At 33.0% G+C, this 24494-nt stretch overlaps 1 long non-coding RNA gene across 1 annotated transcript; it reads left to right on the top strand.

Annotated features, from left to right (window-relative positions):
- Nucleotides 1-12374: 12374 nt before the first annotated feature.
- On the top strand, nt 12375-18802 carry LOC115877993. The gene is made up of 3 exons (XR_004049455.1): nt 12375-12411; nt 18616-18651; nt 18709-18802. It is a non-coding gene; the product is annotated as an uncharacterized LOC115877993 (long non-coding RNA).
- The last annotated feature ends 5692 nt before the right edge of the window (nt 18803-24494 follow it).

Consider the following 24494-nt stretch of genomic DNA (forward strand, 5'->3'; position numbering starts at 1 on the left):
CAGTTGAAAATTTTTTTGAGTGTTAATCTGGTGTTAATGAATAATAATACAAATTCTATAATTAATTTTATAATTTCAGATTTATCTTGATATCCATAATTAAGGTAAGAAGGACAATGAAGATTGTGAAATGAAAGTATTATGAATATATAAAATTGTAATAATAAATAATAACATTTATTTATATATTTACATTAGAATTAAAAATTATCATGTACGGATTTTTTCTTATGGTTTTAAACTTATTAGAATTATTTTATTTCTTTCAAGTTATTTAATTTCTAGTTATTTACAGGCAACAATAGTTTAGTATTTCAAAACATCAGTACATATGTACTGATGTTTTGAAATACTACCATGACGAGTCTTATAGAACAATACACGTCAATGGGAGATAGAGGCACAAAATAGAAATCAACCCTTAGTTGATTTCTATTTTGTGATAGAGGTAACATCTTACCTATAATGTTACTAATATAATATACTTTGATTGTAATGTTTGTATCGTAATTTCTTAAAAATATCAAGTTAGTGGATTAATAGCAATTTTAGACATATATTTTATCGAAGAGTGTGTTGATAAGACTAAAATAAGCTTTATGTTTTATGTTTTTCTCTTTAGAAAGGAGATGGTTTGTGTCGTAGAATACATTACAGTATTTAATATCGTGTACTTTGATATTCTTTTCTTAATTTACCGTAATTTCTTGTTTTCTATAATGCTAAATCTTGACAATATGGTGAAGGTTGAGTTTTGATATTATTAGTTTTATACCTGTGTTTATACAAGACCAAATTAAGATTAGTTTGTAATTAGTTTGTGATTTATATTAAGATCTTTTTTATAATATTTGTTATGTCTTCATCTTAATACTATATTATGCTTTGTCTGGAAAATAAATGTTAAAATATCTTAATTTTGCATATCCTATTCCATCCTTCCATTAGGAAAAATATGGTTTATAAATCATATTATGCTAAGAAAATCACATAAATTAGGTGTAAGAATAGAGAAATCTTAAGGTAGCAGCAAAATTAATGCAATATATGTATAAGCAGAATTAAACAAGATAACTGTATATGTTGCTGAAGCTGATTCAACAATTTTAATTACGGAGGCTATAAAAGGCCTTTTAAGGCCTCCGTAGTTTTGATGGAATGTTAAAAAAACCTATGAACATGACATGGAGCTACAGCATTTAAAAATTAAAAAAAAACAAAAAACTTGAACACATCCCTTTTAATTTCCCGAATTTTTAATAAAGCACTTTTTAAACGTAGCATAATAATCTAGACCAATTAGATTAATTATAGGAAACTAGAATTTTATTTCTATTTAATTTTATTGACTATGAAAATACATAATAAGCGTTCACGTTTCACGTGTTGTGCGAAATATTAAAATAATAATATCGTTGATTGAAGGAAATAACATTCACAGTTCTTTCAATCAACGATAATATAAAAAATAATATACCGCGCGTACTATGATTGAAAAAAATAGCGTCAGCGATGGCTATGAAATGAAGATCGCTGTCATTTTATATGGGAGATGTCCTCAATCGTCATTTCCCAGCCAACTGGACGCCGTTTTTTCGATAATACTGTATATATTGACTATAAAAAAAACACTGAAAAGCACATATTTGTTTTCTACTGAAAATAATTCCAAAATAACTTGGATTCTGGCAATATCGAAGATGTGCGCATGCGTAGTGTATGTGACTATATGCAGCAAAAACTCGTTTCAAGGTCAGCCACCGGATCCACACCATTACCCAAAATTTAACTTTATACGACGTCGGATGATTAGTTAAAATTATCGGATAAAAATTGTTGTCAAAATATTTCGACCAATAGGAGCACCATCGGATTTCGGATGCATGAGACTCCGGCTTAATGAAATCTAAATTTGCAAATTATTCCGTACTTATAGGTTATAGGCAACCAAGAATACCAGTTACTGCCGCCACAAAAATGGACTCTGCAGCTCTGTCAGCGGTGAGAATCGTATGAATATTGGATTAAACCTTCTTTTCAAAGGATTAAACCTTTAAACTATAAACTACCATAGGGGTTTTCGGAAACTGTGATCTGATTGATCGGATTGATAGGATTACTAATCCAGACGTTCGAAAAGTGATCTCAAAACGAGTCAATGCGTTCGGAAAGTGATCCGAATAACTCGATTTTTGCCATATGTTGTGATCCTACTAACCCTCCTAACGAGGTGGGTAGAATTAATCAGCTGATCATTTCTAGGGTAATTTTAAACGTAACGGTCCGCATAGAAGTATAAAGTTTTTTAATAACCGTTTTGTCCGAAATCACTTTATCTAATGTTGATCAAATACATGATATTTTGTTAGTGACCGTAAAAATGAGCCAATCAGCATAGCATCAAGTAACTCTAGATTTTAAATAAATAAAAAACCAACAAGTAATTCTAAAGATACTGACTGCGAAAAAGCACTATCGGAGACACCCAATAGGAAAAAAATGAAAACTCAACTACAGAAAAGTGGTTTAAAACATTTAGATTAAAATAGCCAGGCATAATGAAAGAATGGAACTTGATAGACAATTCTGAAAATTTTCATCACAATTGGTAGATAAAAATTGATATATTTTTTTATTATTAATATGATGGAATGTTTATTATGTTGGCAGTAAATAAATGATTAAAATAAAGTTTATAGTGTTTTTGTTTTAAATGGCATAATTTTAAAAAAGCCTAAAATAAAACACATTTTGTTTTTATAAAAAATAGTCTTACAGAAACTAAAAAGTATACTTAAAGCAAAACAAATAGGATAAAATAGATCTTATACAATCGTTAAAGAGGGATATTAAGATTAGGTAAAGATTATATTTGTTTAATTTATCTCTTTTTACAAAATATATTTAAATGTGATTGTTAACCCGGTTAATCTAATGATCAAACCATAATCAAACCGTTCGTAATTAAACTACCAGCTGATTACTCTCAGCACTGATCTTGGAACAGGTGATTAGTAAACTACCTAATCTAGGATTTTATTTCCGAAAACCCCTCATAACACCCATAACAGGTAACATAGTACTCATATACCTAGTTTATTAACGTAGATAATGCAGTTTTCAATTAAAATATACAGGGTGGTCCGAACTCTATTCCGGAAACTTCGGCAGCATATTCTGCAGATAAAAGTAAGTAAAAAAGTTCGTATAAATGTATGTCTTAAAATGCTTAGTTTCGGAAATACAGGGTGTAGAAATTTCATTTTTATTTTGATTTTTTCCAAATAATTTCGGAAGTAACATCGATATTTGGATGGAAATTGTTGTCTGGGAGTTTTTTGACATAAAAAATTTAATTTTGATGTCAATATGACTCCTACTAGTAGAGGGCGCCACCTACATGTTTTTTAACTGGTTTGATGAGTAATAACTTTTCGTCTGTACCTGTATAAAACTACTGAGAAAAAAATATACATTTACGACGTTTTTTACGTGAAAAAGGTCCCTTGGTAAAAACCTCTACGAGTAAGAGCGCTTTCACACACGCCGGCAAAATCGGTGCCGGTGCCGGTCCTGAAATCGATTGCAATATAAATAAATTAGCTCCTTCACATATACTCCGATCCGGCAAAATAGTCGTGGTCCGGCAAATACAACAGGATTAAATACAACTGTCGGACCGGGTGCAAAGCCGGCGCCGGCTCCGGCACCGATTTTGCCGGTGTGTGTGCAAGCGTTCTAATGGTTTTGGCAATATTTGGAATAGAAATTATCAATACCTGTCATCATTGACATAAATTAAACATGTTGACTAAATAGTTATTAGATTCAAATCATAAATTTGAAATGTTTTTGTGCCAAATGTTCAACAGAAACTGTTTTATCATCATTTTTTGCAGAAAAATTTATGGTTAATTTAAAAAAAATAAAAATTTCCCTAATTGATTATTTCATTGAAATAACAATCAACTCAACGTGTTTATTTTTCGTCAATAATAACATGTATTCACTATTTCCATTCTAAATATCTTAAGAACGGTTACTCGTAGCGATTTTCACAAAGATATATTTTTTACGTAAAAAATCACAAAGATGTATATTTTTTCGCTAGGTAGTTTTATACAGGTACAGACAAAAAATTCTTACGTTTCAAAACAGTTAAAACACACTTAGGTAGCGCTCTCTACTAGTAGAAGTCATATTGATATCAAAATCAAATTTCTCATATCAAAAAATTTCCAGACAAAAATTTTCATCCAAATATGGAAGTTATTTCAGAAATTATTTAAAAAAAATCGAAATAAAAATGAAATTTCTACACCCTGTATCTCTGAAACTAAGCATTTTAGGACATACATTTATACAAACTTTTTTACTTATTTTTATCTGCAGAATATACTGGCTAAGTTTCCGGAATACAGTTCGGACCACCCTGTATACTTTATTCATATGCTATCTGTAGCTCCTAGAATAAAAACTTGAGGATTCTGTTTATGTGCCAGGATTTATTTCAAGAAAATATTTTAATTTCTATAGGGTGGCTCAAAAAGCTGTGAGTGGTTCTAATCGGGATTCGGGATGATTTTTTTTAAAATGGAATACCCTGTATATTATTGCATTTCTGGCTTCCTTTCAGATCACTTTACATAGTTCTAAGATATGAGTAAATATATTTCGGTAATTCCAAAGATATTAATAAATCAATAAAAAAATATATATTTTTCAACCTTCCTTAAAAATAGTATTACAAATACAAGAATTGTCCTGAAATAAAAACTATAATAGGTATTTGCTTCAGATGGTGGTCTATACTTACTTTGCTATAAATATCGTAATCTTAAATCACACAGGGTGTTCGAAATTCTACGCCAAACTTTCTAAAATATAAAATAATTTTTCTTTGTTCTTTTTTAACGGAACACCTTGTATATTATTTCTTATTAGATGGAGAGTTAAAAAATGAACATTTTTTGTATTCAAAGTATTTCAAAATTTTTAATGGTTTCGCAGATACGAGAGAAAAACCATTGGGTGTGTTTGAAAAAAATTTACTGTGAAAAATGCCATATGGAATATAAAACCGCGTTATCTGCGAAGCCGTTAAAAATTGTGAAAAACTCTAAATACAAGAAATGTTTATTATTTTTTTGCTATGGAAAATTTTGAATTTTTATGAAAACATTTCTAAAGCACCTATTTACGTAGAATTTAATGGTTTAAGTATAATTTTTTTAAAATTAGTAATTTAAGAATTATCAACAGAAAATTTGATTTTTTATATGGGACACCCTGTATATTTTTAATTTATTGAAAAGAATTTAAAGTTACCTTTCCAAAAATATAACACACTTGATATTTTGCTCGATTATATAAAAATTCGCCTGCCTTAAATAAGTAGGCTTTGAGCGGCACGGGCTGTAATGCAAAAAAAATCTAGCTGTGAGCATCAATTAAAACGAAAATAATATTTGCTATGAGAGATGCAGAATTTTATAACAATTTAAAATATATTTAACCAACATCAACACATTTAAACTAGATCTAAGAACAATAAAAATAAATAGCAAACCAAGACATGAGATTTTGCTACAAGTGTTCGATATATCGACCGTCTTCTGTTATGGACAGACGGGGCAGTTTTTGAAAATTTCCCGCGGAATTCGTTAACTGAGTGGGGGTAAAAGATACCCTCTCATAACTGCTAAGTATTTTTAATTCTTGTCTAGATTATACGGAAGAATAAGGAACCTTATTCTTCCGCAAATATATCCATAGGATTAGATCCATGGGCACTAAGTCAGGCGGCCTCGCCGGCCAACGGCTGGGATCTTGGTTAGCTATCTAATTATTTTTGAAATTGGCTGCAAAAATTTGCTGATAACTTCAGCGTTTAGAGGCGGTCCGTCGTTTTGCTGGAAAAATATGTTTTCGAGTTCCATTAAGGGCATATCATCAATAAGGGGTAAGCCTACTAGTTAAAAGTGGCGAACTTTTAAAAATTCTGTATTTCGAAGGGGATTATAACAAAATATCAAGTGTGCTATATTTTTGGAAAGGTAATTTTAAATTCTTTTCAGTTAATTAAAAATATAGAGGGTGACCCAAATAAAAAATCATTTTTTCTGTTGATAACACTTAAATTATTAATTTTAAAAAAATTATACTTAAACCATTAAATTCTACGTAAAAAGGTGCTTTGGAAATGTTTTCATAGAAATACAAAATTTTCCATAGCAAAAAAGCAAACAGCGATTTGTTAAAAATGCACATTTTTGAAAAACACCCCGTAACTCCGAAACGATAACAGATATTGATTTGCGGTTTTCACCATCATGTTTTTGATGAAAATTGAGCTCCAGACATCTCCTATAGAAAAAGGTGTTTCCATTTAAAAGCGTCGAATTTGACCCACCCTGTACAGTAGGTATAGGGGCATCACTGTACAAAACCCTAGGTCTGGTCAAATACATACAGGTAGCCTTTCACTGGCTCTTAGACTATGAGTTTTATTTTGCAACTAGTAGTTTGCTAGTAGTATTTTTTTGGTAGAATATAGAATGAGAGGAAGGGGGGGAGGTTAATCACTGCGACCTTAAAGATAGATTGTGTACCCCTTCCTTGAGTTATAACTCAACATACAGTCTATAACCCATCAGGTTGTAGGGGAGACAGGCTATTTCCCATCCTCCTCTGACAACAGATGTTCCTCCTCCGAGGGTATACACCTTTTCACGGTTGGGGTTGGCCCTTCATAGTCGAGGAGCTTGTCTCCGGCTGAGATACCTGTGAGGTGGAGGCTGGAGGGTCTGTCTCCATTTTCTCCACCTAGTGTAATCGGTACATCAAGAAAATCGGCAAAATCTGACCGTTTATGCAGAAAGCTAGAAATTTTGCATGTGGTCTTAACATTTAATTTATTATTTACATTGAAATTAATTACATTGAATTTACCCGCAGCACCTCGATTTCCGGACACGTTAAATCCAAGATGGCGGCCATTTTATAAAAAAGAAGGAAAAGCGTCAAAATTGGGGTATAATTGGAGAACAACTTTCTTTACTATGTCTTGGAGTTAGTGTTGTAACCACGGAAAAGTTCGCTTTGTAAAATCTTGGTAAAATTTCCAGAAAAGTTGGAAAAGTTCGCACCTTGGAAAAGTTGAAAAAGTTTGAAAAGTTGGAAATTTTGGTCGTAAGCGATTTCCCAATGTTTTATTTTAGTAATTTATCCTAATATGAAAGGCTGAGTATATCATTATTTAGAAATACTTTTCTGCTGGGCTGGAACAAACTCATTCAAACTGACCAAGTCAACCGCCTTGATGCATTGCAAGACCACCTAAACTGTTCTGTCGAAAAAGCGAATCAAAAATTATTTTTCCGGTTACACGTCTGTGCTAAAAATCTGACTGAAAATCTGACGTTTTATGTAATTCTTCGCCTAATGTGCAATATCCAGAAAAGCGAAATTAAATACTTTTTTACTTTCGTACACGACACTGCTGCTGTCCAAGATTGAATATAGTCTAAATTAAAAATTTATCAAAAAAATTCTGTTCTTGCCTGCTAATAATAATTAGTATCAAATTATGAATACTTTAGCCGCTGGCCATTTTCGATTTTTTATGTTTTTGTCGATTTTCGAAAGTAAAAAAATTAGGTGAATGTCGCAGTTTTTGGGACCATTTTTAGTGAAAATAATTGGTAGATTTAAATAGAATTAAAAAAATATATATGTTATAAAATCTGTATAAACGTGATAAGTTACAACAGCGTAAAATTATTCCTCAAATCCGCAAATGATGATTTATCTTAGGAGTCTTCTAGGTTATTTTTTTATTGTTTTGTATTGTTTGTTTTCTTGTTTCATTGTTTTGTTTGCGTTTATATAGTGTAAAATAATTAAACTGGTGATAGAGTATTGCATTTACATAGTTTCCACCGAGTTTTCCACACAGTACTCGTATAACATCAACATAGGTATAACTTGACACTTTAAAATTATTCTAAAACTCAACTTTTCCTACTTTTCCAAGTTTTCCGAACTTTTCTTGGAAATATGATCGAACTTTTCAACAATTTCAACTTTTCAGGAAAAGTTGCAACACTACTTGGAATAGATTACCTAGGTGTAAATACTAGATCTAGCGTCTAAATAGTTAAGTGTTATCTCATTAAACTTTTAAGGTGGCCATTTTGGATTTTAAACCTTGCTATTGCCCGACTTAAGAAACATATTTCATTTCTAAGCATTATCTGTTTTTCTCACATTTCTGGATGTTTTTTTACAACTGACAACAAGGAAACAGTAAAATTTTTAATTCAACATTTTAGCCTAAACATTCTCTACTAACTCGATGGGTCAAATGTTTATTTGCCAATTGAATTATCTGTTTATCAGCTTAGAAAAATTCTGCAAATACAGAGGAAAATACCTACAGTTTTTATTTTACCAAAATTCCATTGCCTTTAAAGGCCGGTTCTCATATACGCTTCGCCGCGCTTCACTGTACTTGACTTGGCTTCGCGACAAAGCGTCAATTTACCGAGATGAATTTACATATAAGCTTCAAAACCGGAGCGACGGAGCGTCAGTTCACGTGAAACCAGCAGTGTGGCTACGAAGACGACCTGAATTGAAATATGCAAACAAAGCAGATTCCGACCTTGTATAGGACCTCAAGAACGTTAAACACGCTTGATCGAGCAACGCTGCACTTCAAATGCGCGAAAGAAAGCCCACCGACAATTGGAAGCGTCAAGTCGGTTGAAGTCAAGCGAGGCGCAGCGTAAATGAGAACTGCTACGTAAGAAAACACAAAGACTTTTTAACGCGACATTTTGACGCTCGATGAAGTCAAGCGTAGTAAAGCACGATGAAGCGTATATGAGAACCGGCCTTAAGAGTGTATATTAGTCGTGTATTGACAAGTGTTCAGTTCTGACAAGATTAACAAAATGTTTTTTACCTCGCAAGAATATGCAGAAATGCCTTTTGTTTATGGGTTGTGTAATGGACGTGCTCTACGCGACGTGCTGCAAGACTTTATCGTCAACGTTACCCGAACCGACAACACTATCCCGATTATCGTGTTTTTATTCGGGTACATAATGCATATGTTGCTGGAAGATTACCTGGAGTCCCAATAGAACGTAGAAGAAGGCCAAGGCAATATGACGATGATGTGGAAGCCGTGTTAAATCAAGTAGAAGCAGATCCTTCAAGAGGTATTCGTGGCATGGCAGAAACTATGGGAATACAAAGATCAACAATCCATCGCATATTAAGACAATATCAAATGCATCCTTTCCATTTTCAACGAGTGCAAGCTTTATTACCTGATTTTGTAGAGAAATGTTGCAGCGAACCAGAAACGATAATAATTTTTTCCAACACATTTTATGAACAGATGAATGCAGTTTTAGCCAAATTAGAATTTTTAACATTCCTAATCTACATTACTGGGCAATGGAGAATCCAAGCGACTAGAGCTGATCGATTTCAACATCAGGTTTGTATTAATTTATGGGCTGGAATACTTAACGGCACTTTGATAGGCCCGTTTGAAATACCAAGAAGACTGAATGGACCAAATTACCTTAATTTTTTACCATACGATCTAAACATCTTATTGGAGGATATTCCGATTGCAAATACGTGCGAATATGTGGTTTCAGCTTGACGGGGCTCCACCTCATTTTGCTCGCAATGTGAGATGAGTTTCTTACAAGAGTTTCTTGACCAAACATTACCCAAAAGGTGGATAGGGCGAGGAGGAACAATAAGATGGCCACCACGTTGGCCGGACTTAAATCCGTTGGATTTTTTTTCTGGGGATACTTCAAGGAACAGGTTTATTCGCAGGCAATCCATAACGAAGATGAACTTCGTGAAAGAATAAGAGCAGTGGTACAGCAAATTCGTACCAATGTTCCCGCTTTAAGGCGCATAAAACAAAATTTTATACATCATGCAGATTTTGTATTAGAGCAAATGGGGGACATTTTGAACACCTTTTGTAACCTAATTATTATTATAAGTTTTTTATGTAAATAATTTCATTATAAATAAACTTACTCAGTACTATCACATATCTTATTTCTCTGATTTTAATCAATATTATGTATTTATTAATGTTTAACAAATTTCAGCAATAACAATTATTTGATTATTTTTAAAAAGTACCCTATTTAAAAAAGAATACCTGACCGTAGTTTTTTATGTTATGGGACCCCTTTTTAATTGAATATTTTTTCTGAAAAATTACCACAAACCTTAAAGTTTTTCAATTAAAATCCTAAAAATGTGCTTAAAAATGACAGTAGGTTGCGTAATTAGCACGCACAATAAAAAATGCGCTGTACAATAAAGAAGCCTTTATAGGGATGCTATTAAAATTTTATTTGAGAAAAAAATATCAACAAAAAATTTTTGAAAAAAAAATTGTGAAGAAATGTGAGATTATCATAAAAAATAGCAATAACTCACAAACGGTAAGGAATCGGACATATGTCTATAGGACTTTTTTTGTTGGAAATAACCTCCCCAACCTCCTACTTTAATTGGATCCATCATTTTTGGGACACCCTGTATATATATATTTTTTTTGAAAATCTAACCTGAATTTTAAAAAAAATGGCTGCTGTTTTTGTCAGCGGGGTCAGAGTTCAAGGTGCTGCGAGTCAAATTACTTCTACAGATATGTATACAAAGTTCACATACCAAAGGATTTGCTTTCTGCATCATTCGTCAGATTTTTTTGCGTACCGCTTAGACTAACCTCTTTAACTTGGTCTATCCATAGACCTGATACCGGTGTTGTCCCTAATCTATAATAGAGGATTCCCTCTTTGTCTATTGCCTCCTTGGATTTGAGATTCATTCGTATTGTGAGGATCTGACCATGGCCCTCCTCCATCGAATTGATGACTCGCTAACTCGATGTCCTTGCATTGGCGTTCTGAGCCTGGATAAGGCTCAGCAGGCAGGTGGTGTCTTTTCTCTTTGCTCCTCGGTAGAAAGACCGTGATGGTCGCCCCTTTTGGGATTTTTTCTCTCTTTACTGGTTCCTTTACTCTCCTCTTTTTCGAAGAGTGTTTTCGCTTTTGCTTATTCATCTTTAGCAAATCGTTACAGTTAACTGTTTAACAACTGTTTTAGTGGTTATAAAGTAAGTATACAGGGTCGTTTTTATGTATGGAAACAGTCGATTATTAGGTAAAATATAGGAGGCACCGCAAAAAGTTAAATACAAAAGTTATAGGATTTTTAAATATCTATTAGCGAGTGATAAATTTAAATATACGGAGTCGTTTATAAAGTCGTGGCACATCGAAGTTTCATTTTTTAAAATATTATTACATATTTCAATTCTTCCTTCAATTCTAAGCAAAAAACGAAATACACACAATCTTGTTCTAACCAACCGTTTCCGAGTTATTGACTTTTGAAAATATCACTTAAACAATTCGATTTAATTAATTTAGATATGTTTGGTTTGATTTAATGGTGCCATTCTACCGAAACTGTGATACTGTTGTAATGGGTTTTTAAATTCCTATTAGCTACTAGTAAATTTAAGTATCCAGGGTCGGTCATATAGTTGTGTCACATCAAACTTTATTTTTGTTAAATGAAACCCCTTGTATATTGTAGCAAATTTCAATTATTCCTTCAATTTTAAGCAATAATCATAACACTTCTTCTTCTTCTTTCTCAGCCTGGTTCCATCCAGTGTTGGATATAGGCCTCTTTCCACGCTTCGCGATCTCTAGCCAATCTTATCCATTGTCTTCCCGCCACTGCCCTGACGTCATCGATCCATCTCTTTTTTCGTCGGTCCACACTTCTTGTTGTTCCCCTAGGCCTCCATAGGATGACTTTTTGGGGCCATCGGTCTGGACCTGTCTTGCCACATGTTCTATACATTGCCACTCCATCCAATCGTAACACAACCCACCAAGCAGAAAACCTCACATTACATTTGCAACATTGCAGTCAATCCCCAAACAGTTTGTTTTGTGATGCTAATTTCTAAACGTTGTGTCGTGATTGATGAAACCTTGCTACAGAAACATTGTTTTTGAATGTGATTAAAACGTTTTTTCTGCATCATTGCAACAAAAATTCAAATGAAAGATCCGCCCAAGTTAATAATAATTAATAATATAACAAATATACCATAAGATCGAAAAAAAACGGCGTCTAGATGGCTTGGGAATGAATATCGATGACATTCCCCATATAATTTTACATATAAAATGACAGCGATTTTCTTTTCATAGCCATCGCTGACGCATTTTTTTATCATACGGTATAAGTTAGAAGTTAGGTTAGGTTAACGCACTTGTTTTTTTACGTTTTTGGTATCATGTTTTATGCTTTTCGAATGAGATTTTAATGAATGTAAATGTAAGTATAATTTTATAAAAAAAAAGATTGGCGCCAGAAAGTGACGTACGTTCTTTTCGTTCGTCTTACTTTAAAAAGTGTTTTTTAGCGAGTGGAGTAGTATAAATAAGTGCAATTTTGATAGAAATAATTAGTGGGTAAGTGGGAGCAATAATCCTCTGATATAATTAGCTTTTATTTCCTTTTTTCCTGCATTGCCTTCCATAACCTAATTTTTTTGAATTAACAAGCATGGTAGCTTCTTCAGGGGGGTCAATTGGCCCCCCTAAGAAGTCTTTTAAATACACATATAAAGATTCTGGACCATACTTGGTAATAGTGGAAACCAGAAAAGAAGATGAGGAGGTTACACAAAACTTTGGCAACCTACACCCTATGTGTTTAGGAAGATGGCTTAAGGAATTTGGAATAATAGGTGTTAATAAAGTCTCGAGGAAGGGAAAAAACAGAGTCAGTATTGAATTCAGCTCTTGGAACGCAGCTAATGAATTGTTTTCTAGCAAATTACTAAAGGAAAGAAATCTAGAAGCATATATACCACCTAGCTTAGTCTCCTGTAAGGGAGTTGCTAGAGGAGTGTATAAAAACATAGAAATGGAGGAAATAGTGTCAGAACGGAGAACTGGACCGAAGATAATTGAAGCTAGACGTTTACAAAGAAAGATAATAGTTGATGGCACTGCAAAGTATAGGTATAGACACAGAATCAGTAATTATTACATTTGAAGGTAAAATTATTCCTAGGTCCATAAAAATTGAATATTGCGAAGTAATAGTGGATGTATATGTCAGCCCTGTGATCATGTGTTTCAATTGTATGAGGTATGGACACCCGAATACACAATGTAGAAGCAAACAGAAGTGTTCTAAATGTGCCGAAGAACACGGTATATCTGCTTGCCAAGAGAAGAAGGCGGTCCGCATATACTGTAAAGGAAATCATATCACCACAAATAGAAATTGCCCGGAGTATAAGAGACAGAGGGCTATAAAAGAAATAATGGCGGCAGAAAACACGTCATATTTTGAAGCTAGAAACAAAGTACCCAAGAATTATGAATCAGCCGAGTCTTCCTTCGTCGGAGCTCACCTAGACAGCAGGGACTTTCCTAGTACCCTGAACAAGCAGTTAATAAATGAGGGCATTCCGGTCAGGCAAAGAATGGCCAATATACAGTCGCAAAAATCAGCTTTAACACAAAAACCAACATACTCACAGGTAAGCAAACTTAAGAGGAAAAAACTATCATGACCCCCTCCCCTGATAAATAAGATAGATACAAGGGGAGCACTATATGCCAGTCCCTGTTAAAGTCCAATTAGCCCAATTATTAATCAAGTTCCTCCAATGGGTTCAGATGAGGTAGAAGTTATGCCATTAACTGAGATCATGAGGAAAACAATGGAGGAGTCAGGTGCCTCACTTGAGGTAGCGCAATATGTGTTAGGAAAAATTAATGCAAGTGGAAACGCTCAGATAAGTAATTCAGAGAATAACATTTCCTTGGAAGATATGGAGTTGGAAGTACTTCCGGGGAGTTCACAACATACACCTTAAAGGTACCTAATGATCCAAGTTAACAAATTAAGTATCATACACTGGAGTATCCGAAGTTTACTGAGAAACTATTCTGAATTAATAATTTTACTCAATTCTTATAAACCTGACGTAGTGTGTCTTAATGAAACATGGCTGAGTCCGCACATCAAAGTTATTATCCCATCATACAGTATTGTAAGGAAAGACAGACAGGATGGAAAGGGAGGAGTAGCCATTCTGGTCAGCTCTTCTATACCATTTGCCCAGTGCAATACTAATATTAATATAGACTGGAGGGTTCAGTATTTAGGAATTTCCATAAAAAATTTGTCGATCTTTACTGTATATTGCCCTCCGGACATTCATCTAACGAGAGAGAGAATATCCAAGAGTTTATGGACAAATGGACAAATAGAAGCATTTTTTTGGGAGACCTTAATGGACAACACATTAATTGGGGCTCTTCCCGCAATAACTACACAGGAAAGAACATCTTAGCTAAATGCTCTGAGAATGATATATTGATAGCAAATGACGGGTCAGCGACCAGGATTACTCCCCCGAACCAAGGGAAAAGTTGTCCGGATATCACCTTAATGACGGCAGAACTAGGACCAAACATCTCATGGGAAATTGTAGATAGCCCAGGCATGAGTGATCACTTTCTAACGAGGGTATTTATTGATTCTAACTTGTTCATCCAAACAGTACATAACCCTATAAGTAGATGGAACACAAAGAAGGCGGAGACGGATACTTCATGAGCTTCAATCAGGAGGTGAACGTAAACTCTTATCTAAGTCTGGTAGAGGAGATCAATAGGGCAGCATTGGGACATATCCCAAAAACGTCATTCCAAAAGGGCAAGAGAAAAGCAACTCCCAAACCAAGGTGGTGGGATGATATTATGCATGTCGCGTGGCAGTGGATGAACGGAGCAGGGCGCTTCGGGCATATAAAGAAAGTATCAGCGATCATAACTATCTGGAGTACAAAAGAAAAGCGGCTGTAACAAGAATGATCATGGAACGAAAGAAAAAGGAAAGCTTTAGAAAATTTACAGAAAGCCTTGATAAAAAGACACCCATGAGTACCATATGGAAAGTGGTCAAGGCATACTCCAATAGTTATATACAAGTTAGACACTGCGCTGAAAAGGAGTTGTCGCTAAAGACATCGCTAAATACTTCTCAGCAGCTAGAGCATTCAACAACTATGACCTAAAGAGTATTTCCATGTATGAATTCAACTATGCCTTAAAAAACAGGAAGGAATCATGTCCAGGAAAAGATAACATTACGTTCAAGATGATTTCCAAAATACCCATTAAAATGAAGGAATGACTGATAAACATTTATAATGACGTTTTAAGACAAGATATGGAGATACCTGCGGAATGGAAGGTATCCACTTGTGAGGGAGGAATTATATCCACGTAGCTGGGTACGTCACACGCCTTTGACGTCACTGCTGCCTCAGCAGTAGAAGCTTATAAATATAAGTTACATTTATATTTTCTCATCTTTTTGTTAGTACTGTTCAACCAAACATATTAATAAACTGATCAAGTCTCTGTGTTGTTTTTTAAAAAGTAATTGTCCCGGTCACGAAAGAAAACTAGCTAACTACTATAGATGCAAACTTCGGAAAATCAAAATTTGATTCGAAAAATTCATTCGTGAATTGCATGATGCCTTACTAAATATAATTTATTAATGTTATGGTATCTTGCTGTCTGAGAATTCCAAAAATAAGCATTCTTAAATTTGGATTCTACCTAGTGTATTTCGAACAGTTAAGTGCACGTACATATATTTATTACCTATACCTGCTTACGTACTTAACTACCATTTAAATTGTTTGTGTTTTTTATAGATCCTTGCTGTTATTATATGTTTAGATTTATTATTACATTAATCCCTAAAGCTATACCTAAATCGTATAAATCGACTTCAAACGTAGAAAACTCCACAAAACCCCTTAGAACCATTTAGATGACTTGGTCATTTACACTTCCCATAAGAATGTTGACAATGCGATAAACAGAATTCAACGAACATTAATATCTATGTTGGATTGGTTGAAGAACAATGGTCTAAGCATCTCTCCCTCTAAAACTAAGGCAATGTACTTCTCTCGAGGGAAAAGAGCAAATCCTCCTCATATGAGATCATCGATAAGAGCGGATGGACAAGATGTGGAATGGGTGGAACAATATAAGTATCTTGGTCTCATAATGGATCGTCGTCTTCTCTGGAATCCTCATATTGAAGAATCTTGCAGAAAAGCACAGAAAGGAGTAGACGTGATGCGTGCTCTCTGCAGAACTTGGTGGGGATCCCCCCCATCTACATTAACGAATATATACAAGGGCATCGTAAGATGCCACATGGACTATGGTTGTCAGGCATTATTAACGATGTCAAAAAAGAATGCAAGAAAATATGACAAAATGTATATGCAAGCTTTAAGAGTAGTAACAGGTTGCATGAATAGCACCCCCACTAATGTTTTTGTCTGAGACGGCTGAAATGCCGTTAAGAGCCAGAAGAGTTTGGTTATGTGCCAAATTCTCGGCTAAGAAACTGGCTTGCACAGAAGAGGCTATTTCAGCAAGTCTAATTGGGCTATACATATCTTACAATCAGGATCCCCCTTATTGGGCGAGAAGGGAATCACCAGCCTTGTTGGAAGGCTTGGACTCAGTGCTATCGTTTCACAACATACTCGAAAAAAGCCAGATATTACCATGTTTCGAAGCTGACTTTGATTGTCAGATACAAGATGTACACTGGGAAGATTCAGGCCTTACTAAAGCTTCCCCAGGATGTCAATCCAAACTGCAGGAGTTTATTTCAAAATAATTATTAGGGTATGAGCTAATATACACGGATGCGTCACTGGATCCTGTATCTGAAAGAAGTGGTATTGGAATATACAATTTTTTTAAAAGATACTCAGCAATTGGCCGATGCATAAAGGACACGTCTATATGCAGTGCTGAAATGTTAGCCATTGAGAGAGCCTTATTGGGTCTTGGGGATGATGCAGAGAAAATTGCCATTCTGTCAGATTCAAATAGTGCTCTACAGAGTATCACACGTTCGGATATTTCTTGTAGAGCAGGAAAAATAGCAGGAAGAATAAAAGAGCGAATTATTACTCTAACACAACAAGGAAAATCTATAAGACTAATCTGGATCCCTGGCCACTCTAATATTGATGGTAACACGGAAGCTGATAGACTGGCATCTCTTGGGAGAAAGTCCAGGAACCTGGTGAATAATAAGATTCATTATTCTGAGCTCCTTGGCGTCATAAAGAAGGAAAGCAGACAAGAATGGACAAATTTATATCATAATATGGGTCAAACAAAAGGAGTCTTCTACTATAACATTGTTCCACAACCTCTCAGATCCCCATGGTTCGACAAATGCGCGGATGAAAATCGCGAATATGTCAGTTTGTTCTGCACAATGAGGTCATGACATTGTCTCACTCCGACTCATCTCCACAAGTTGGGTATCAAAGACTCTTTTCTGTGTGAATGTGGAAGTAAGGGGGACCTTACGCACGTTATTTTTGCTTGTAGTTTGAGAGATCAAGCATGTCATACTCTATACCTGTCTTTAGCTAGCTGTATGAGTTCTCCCATTAAGATTCAAGATGTCCTGAGGAACCCAATATCCAAAGAGGCAAAATTGGTGTATATACCTTAAGCAAAATAGTATTAAATTTTGAATACCTACGGTTATGGATTCGCCACGCTTATGGATTTCATGCCAATAAGACTATCAGTCTGTACACTGGCTAATCTAGAGTAAACTTACATGTAGATGAATAATTGTGGCTTGCTGGATGTTTTTGCTTAAATATTTTTCAACTAGAAAGGAATCCTATCTCTATAGAAGTAGAACTAGTACTACAGGTTTTAATCGAGAATAACATAAATATCTAGGCATTGTAGTAGTTTTTTGCAGCTTAATCACGCTTTGCATGTTCCTGCTTTGCTAGAAATGGTGAATAATGATGATATTTAACTTTCAATAATAAGTAATTTATTTTGCAGTATATTCCTTATATTCATCCTGGCCTGGCGCAGTCCCTGTCTGTTAGTTGCTGGACACGCCACAGTACATGTCTTTCCTTTGTGATTCCTGATCCTTCACTACCTTGACATAAAAGTCTAATTTAGAGGGCCCTAGAAGAGAATCATCCCATATGAAAGTGCAGTAACGAGCAGAAGTTTTGCTCAATGCGCCGACAGTCTCTTCAATTCCAGGCGCCTGCGTCCGTGAGGACGTTTTCTGTTTGACTGAAGAATAAAGAAACCAGAAAGAAACAATAATCAAAGAATAATAGACTCTGACTGGCCGTCGAAAGGCGCGTGGTCATCGTGAAACAAGAAGAAGAAGAAGTATAATTTTATTATCATGTGTGTTTTAATAATGCTTAGCCATGAATAAGTATAACAAATTTTGTTTAGTTTGTTTATAAGCTAAATTTTGTTTTAGGTTAGCTTTTAGCCAACTGAAAATTGAAGTAGATAAAACAGGATACGAGATACGAGTATATTCATCTAATGATAAAATCACAAATAATATTCAGTATTAATTATTCTCAATAATATTTTTTTAATGATCATTTGAGATTTTTAAAATAAGGACATAAAGGGGCCTCAAAGATTACTGTCACAAGAGGTAAGTTACTCATTGTTTTATATTTATTACTGATTGTTTTTATTTTTACTACTTTAGAAATGATTGGATATAGATTTCAAAACTTTACCGAAGAGGAATTTAAAACCATGAATAAGACAATTCAACATGCGAAGACAAAATATGAAAGATCCAAAAAATCGATTAAAATATAAGTTTGCCTTTCCTTGTACATATATTTAATGTTATACTTTCCTTTTGTATTTTTGAATAAGAAATATATAATAATGTTTATACTGTACCTATACAGGGTGGCGCACCTTATTCGCCTCGGTTGATTATACGAAAACGGAAAGATGTAGAAACATAATTTTTTATGGGTATATGTAGAGAGGCAATGTGCATAATTTAAAATTATTTTCAATTGTACAGGGTGTGTCAGAACTAAGATCTATACCAAAGTTATATTTTTTCTTACAGAACACCCGGTATTTTATTTTATTTTTGGATTCTTGGGCATAAAATAAGGCATTTATTATAAGGATTTAATATGTTTAAATGCTTTGGTTTTTGAGATATTTAAAGATATTTAAATATGCAAGTTATAATAAAAAAGTTTGTCAACACCCTGTACATTACTTTTCAGTGTTAATTCTAATGCTGCCTTTGTAGCCAGCGAAATAAACTTTACTAAAAAAAATTATTGCTTCCTTAAATGTATACAGGGGTATCAAAAATTGCTGGTCTATTTTAAATATTTATTTTACATAAAAACTTCGTTATTTCAAATACAACACCCTGTATTTTTTATAATAAATCGAAGTAGATTTAAATGCTCTTTCAAACTGTATTAGGGTTTTCCATGTCTATCTAGCTCAGATTTTGAATAAAAAGCGATTTTTCAATAAAATGGCAATTAAGATGGCTGCTGTCGCCATGGCAATTTGCTAGTGACAGTTAGTAGTTGTTTTCAAAATCGACAATAGTTTATGATAGTTTATGGACTTTATTTAAATTTACAACAGTTTACTTTTATTTAATTTACCTACAATAGTTTAATAAGTAAGTATTTATTATTAAGTATATTAGTAAGTAGTTCTTTTTGATTTATATTACCTACGATGATTTGTAGAAATATTGGATTTTCTATAAAAGAACCAATTGAGGCAAATTCATTTTCTTCACTTCCAATGACAGGTTTTTGCCTAATAGGTTTTTCATATACCACACTATCAGCTCTGCGAAATAGGAAAAGTTGTTTTTCAAAGGAACGCTTGTCAAGAAAATTTCTATTTGGATATCTTTGAGCATAAACCCTTTAGACTACCCCCCCCCCCTCCCAGGCAATTGTCCTCAAAAAATTAAATCACTAGTAACATATCCATTCCTTCGGTCAGCAGATACTGCTTCATTTTTCTTGATAAAATAATAAATACTTAAACCTTATTGTAGATAAATTAAATAAAAATAACCTGTTATAAATTTAAATAAAGTCCATAAACTAATGTTGATTTTGAAAATAACTACTGTCACTAGAAAATTGCATTGGCGACACCACCCATCTTGATTACAATTTTATTGAAAAATCGCTTTTTATTCAAAATTTGAGCCAAATAGGTATAGGAAACCTTAATACAGTTTGAAAGAGCATTTAAACCTGCTTCGACTTATTTAACAAAGTACAGGGTGTTGTATTTGAAATAGCGAAGTTTTTATGTAAAATAAATATTTAAAATAGACCAGCAATTTTTGATAACCCTGTATACATATAAGGAAGCAATAAAGTTTTTTAGTAAAGTTTATTTATCTGGCTTGGAAGTCAGCACAAGAATTAATTCTGAAAAGTAATGTACGGGGTGTTGACAAACTTTTCTATTATAGCATGCATATTTAAATATCTTTAAATATCTCAAAAACCGAAGCTTTTAAACATATTAAACCCTTATAATAAATGCCTTATTTTATGTCCAAGAATCCGAAAATGAAATAAAATACCAGATGTTCCATAACAAAAAACATAACTTTGGTATGGATCTTAGTTCCGAGACACCCTGTACATTTCAAAATAATTTTAAATTATGCACATTGCCTTCCCACATGTACCCATAAAATATTTTGTTTCTACATCTTTCCGTTTTCGTATAATCAACCGAGGCGAATGAGGTGCGCCACCCTGTATATTTTGTATTATTTCAGACATTCAACTTTTTGAGATTTTTTTAGAAATTCTACTCAGAGGTTGGAGTTGTGTAATTCCTTATTTAATGAGCAGCCGAAAAGATCAGTAAGTTCTTAGTACTTGACAGTATTTTTGATATTTTTGAAACAAGTAAGTGATAAATTTCTAATTTTTATCTGTTTTTTTTTCAATTTGTTTGACAAATTCGACTTTCTTTGTAGGGATATATTTATACCGAGCATTTTTAATTTTTCTAAGTCAATGGATATAGAGATATGCATATTTTTATCAATATTGTTTGTTTTTCGTCAATACAATATTAGTAAAAGTATATTATACCTATCTGAAAGTCTACAATTTAATACCCATTAATGTTTCTGTTGATTACAACCTATTACTGATGTATTATTGTTAACATAAAATTGCATAAAATTGTTAATGTTGTTAATGAAATGTTTTTTAATTGCAAACATTAGCTATTTTTTGCTATATTATTATAGCGTTAAGTCAGTTAATAAGTTATAACAAAATAGAAAGTTTAATGGATAATAAGTTTTGAAACATAGGTACAATATAATTTTACCAATATTGTATTAACGTAAAATTAGTAATATTACTAATACATCTCAAATTAGTACTTTCCTGAACGTTACATTAGCAACGTTTCAATAATATTGTGTTTTTCAACCTTGCACTGCAATGTAATTTGGCGGAAGATTAAGCTACCCTGCCACCTTGCATAAACCTCCCTACAATGAAAAAAGCAATATTACACCTTGCTTTGCGAAGTTTTGGCAATGTTCCAGCAATAAATTTTGCTTGTTGGGAATGTACATAAATTGAAGAATTGAAAACGAAAATTTTGTAATTTCCAGACTTTTGATATACTCTCATTTTATACATTTTATATGCTAACTTGAGAACTAATGTCAAATATTATTAAGTATCACAGTTTCGGCAGAATGGCGTCGTTAAATGAAACTGAACATATCGAAATTAATTAGATTAAATTATTGTTTAAGTGATATTTTCAAAAGTCAATAACTCGGAAAAAGTTGGTTTGAGGTATATTGTGTGTATTTCGATTTTTGCTTAGAATTGAAGGAAGAACTGAAATATGCAATAATATACAGGGGGTTCCATTTAAAAAGATGAAACATTGATGTGCCACGACTTTATGACCGATCCCGTATATTTAAATTTATTACCCGCTTATAGATACTAATAAACCCTATAACTTTTATATTTTACTTTGTGCGGTACCTACCTCCTATATTTTACCTAATAATCGACCGTTTCCATACATAACAGCGACCCTGTATATTAAAGGTAACCAAGGTACATAAAATTGTATGGTCGAAAAAAAAGGCGTCCGATTGGCTTGGAAATGACGATCGATGATATTCCTCATGTAATTTTGCACTCGATTTTGCATATAAAAATGACGATCGTACGATCTTCATTTCATAGCCATCATTGACGCCACATTTTTCGATCATATTGTGTTTAATACACAAAAAAATAAAACACTGTTTTAGTGGTTATAAAGTAATTATATATTAAAGGTACTAAATAGGTATTCCTTAAATAATATTAATTAAACTAATAGGTATGTATATAAACAATCTCCTAGTTAGTCAGTCTAAAGAAGATTTTTTGAAACTTTATCTTTCTTTAAATTTGTACTGGATCCAACAAGGAGAACTTATTGGAGTTTTATTATTTCATCATCAATAAAGTTTCAAAAAAAATGCCGAAATGACACTTGTACTTTAAAATATGCACCAGCATTGAACACTGTACGGTGGGTAAAATAAGAAATATATAGTAAATATAATGAGTAAACTAAGGAATTAAGTACACATTGTGGCTTAACTACACTGTTGTAAGACCTAACTATTGGCGCAAAGCTTAACTATACTGACGTATCAGGTACAAGTAGATGCAAAATCAGACACTCATTAATAATATATGTAGTTACATACACCGCGTTACCAAGTTGTATGATCAATATTGTCAATTACTTAAAATAACATTACCTACTTAAAAATATGAATTATTCTTTTTTATTTCTGTAGTTAACTTTAGTGTTCTGATGATGCATAAACACTGTTTAAGACGAAACAGGTAGGAACAATATGTAGGTAGACTGCAACAGAACATGAAATATCAATGATATTGTAAAATATGCTTGTAACGTTGCTGTTAAGTAAGTAAAACCTATATTATATAGTTATATTTGTACTGAGGATCACTGTTTGAACATTTTAACAGCTATTGATATAAAGTATAAAACATTTTGAAGGGTGTATACAGGGTTATTTTCGTTATCTGGAAGAGTATTGTACAAAATGATGAATTTGCTTCAATAAGCCGAAGAGCTAGTGAAACATAGAACGCAATTTGATAGATACTCAAATTTTGTATCAGATACAGGCAAAATATACTAGATTTTAATTTAAATTGAACAAATTATTGTCATTTACAGCAAGTAATTGTCCACAATTGAGGTTATTACGTAAATTTCAGTGTACATACATAAATGTGGTACTATATTCGTAAGAGGAAATGGGAAAATAGTTGAAGTATTTTCAAAAAATTGAAAATGTTTCAAAACGGTAACATTTATATGAGAAAAACCTTAATTAAATCTGTCATTATTTTAATTGTGGAAACTAAAAATGTAATAGTTATAATAGTATTCAGAGGCTCCATTTAAAACTACCACTTCACTATTTTGATATATACTTTTTGAAAATAAATTTAAATTGGAGTTCTAATTGATATAAACAATTTCTGGATTTGAACAATTTTAAAAATAATATTTTGCTAAAAATCTAACCCCTTAGCTACACTACTCCATGTAGAATAACGCAAATAACCCTGTATAAAAATTAAGGTTAGGCACATTTTGTGTTTATTTTACAATGATTCAAAGCCAAAAAATGGGATAAATTTCACTCAATCCGTTTTCTACAACATAATAAATATTTGTATTTGTATCTAAAACTAATTCTCATATATTATTCCATATGGAAATTTTCATTTAATAATCATTCATTTTCATATCAACGATATCTTTATTTACTAGTTTGGCCCAAAATATTCCAATAAAAATATTTAGAGCCATATCTGTATTAAAAGTTGCTTACCGTGAGATTTAAGATTGTAATTGAACAAATTTCGTTGAAATAAACAAGTCAGTGTTTCAGGAATTGGTCCCAAATATTGTAATATAATTATTCAGTGGCGGCTCGTGAATTGTGAAGAAGGGTGGGTACAACCTTCCAAAGAAAAACTTACCTATTAGCTATTTTTAGTACATATAAATACTGTCCTAGTTTTCATACAAGAAATAACGTCAATATTTGATTGTATAAAGTTTGATGTAAAAATATCATCGTGCTCTCAATTATGTACTTATTTCTTTCTTTTTATCATTCTTTTTATCCTATCTTTGCCCCTGTACCCTTGAAGACGAGCCGTCACTGTAATTATTTAAAATCTTACTAGAATTAATACTTGTGCTTCTCATAACATTTTAAAGAATTGCCTCTTGAAGAAAAGTAATATTATTTTGTGTGAACTTTTTTTTAGCTGGAATTACTTATAAAACAAAACAACAAAACATCCAGTATATTAGAAGCCTCTGCAAACACAAAATTATAAAAATTTCTCTGTGGAAATGCATCATTCTCCGAAATCA

Source organism: Sitophilus oryzae, unplaced genomic scaffold (assembly GCF_002938485.1).
Source record: "Sitophilus oryzae breed Bouriz unplaced genomic scaffold, Soryzae_2.0 scaffold_1062_pilon_pilon, whole genome shotgun sequence".
NCBI classification, from domain to species: Eukaryota; Metazoa; Arthropoda; class Insecta; order Coleoptera; family Curculionidae; genus Sitophilus; species Sitophilus oryzae.